Below are 1,123 nucleotides of genomic sequence, written 5' to 3' on the forward strand. Positions count from 1 at the left end.
CCTATCATTTACTTCAGCTTGTCTGCTAATAGCTTAACGAGGGTCTTGGTTCTAGCAGTCTTGAGGCCACAGGTTGCTTAAGAGGGCTCTCGCACAGTTTCCGCCCTCGCCGTTAGATGACGTTGCACGTCACTCTCGCGGTGTTACAGGACGTGCTAGTATGGTCGAGAGTGGCGCTGGTGAACACTCTCAAGGTTCGCGTACACCAAATAAACATAAATACCCACGAGAGCAGCAGATTGGATAGCCGTAACCGTAGCTCAGTTGGTAAGAGCACCGGACGCTGTATTCGGAGGTCGTGGGTTCGGATCCCACCGGCGGCATGGTTGTTTTTCTGCTGCTTTATAAGTAATTTTCTTTATGCGATTTATTAATCTAAGTAATATTATCCCACTGATAAGCGCAACACTATAAAAATAATAATAATAACGTTCCCCTTTGCACCTTGGTTTCGGTGACTGTTCGCTTCCTTCGTAAATGTGTCAAACGGGCCTATCATTTACTTTACCTTGTCTGATAATAGCTTAACGAGGGTCTCGGTTCTCGCAGTCTTGAGGCCACAGGTTGCTTAACAGGGCTCTCGCACAGTTTCCGCCCTCGCCGTTAGATGACGTTGCACGTCACTCTCGCGGTGTTACAGGACGTGCTAGTATGGTCGAGAGTGGCGCTGGTGAACACTCTCAAGGTTCGCGTACACCAAATAAACATAAATACCCACGAGAGCAGCAGATTGGATAGCCGTAACCGTAGCTCAGTTGGTAAGAGCACCGGACGCTGTATTCGGAGGTCGTGGGTTCGGATCCCACCGGCGGCATGGTTGTTTTTTCTGCTGCTTTATAAGTAATTTTCTTTATGCGATTTATTAATCTAAGTAATATTATCCCACTGATAAGCGCAACACTATAAAAATAATAATAATAACGTTCCCCTTTGCACCTTGGTTTCGGTGACTGTTCGCTTCCTTCGTAAATGTGTCCAACGGGCCTATCATTTACTTTACCTTGTCTGATAATAGCTTAACGAGGGTCTCGGTTCTCGCAGTCTTGAGGCCACAGGTTGCTTAACAGGGCTCTCGCACAGTTTCCGCCCTCGCCGTTAGATGACGTTGCACGTCACTCTCGCG

At 47.6% G+C, this 1,123-nt stretch overlaps 2 non-coding genes across 2 annotated transcripts; both read left to right on the forward strand.

Annotated features, from left to right (window-relative positions):
• Positions 1–246: 246 nt before the first annotated feature.
• Positions 247–323, forward strand: TRNAQ-CUG (transfer RNA glutamine (anticodon CUG)). Its single transcript has one exon. It is a non-coding gene; the product is annotated as a tRNA-Gln (tRNA).
• A 414-nt stretch (positions 324–737) lies between these two features.
• TRNAQ-CUG (transfer RNA glutamine (anticodon CUG)) lies at positions 738–814 on the forward strand. The gene has a single exon. It is a non-coding gene; the product is annotated as a tRNA-Gln (tRNA).
• The last annotated feature ends 309 nt before the right edge of the window (positions 815–1,123 follow it).

Source organism: Amblyomma americanum, chromosome 5, assembly GCF_052857255.1.
Source record: "Amblyomma americanum isolate KBUSLIRL-KWMA chromosome 5, ASM5285725v1, whole genome shotgun sequence".
Taxonomy (NCBI): domain Eukaryota; kingdom Metazoa; phylum Arthropoda; class Arachnida; order Ixodida; family Ixodidae; genus Amblyomma; species Amblyomma americanum.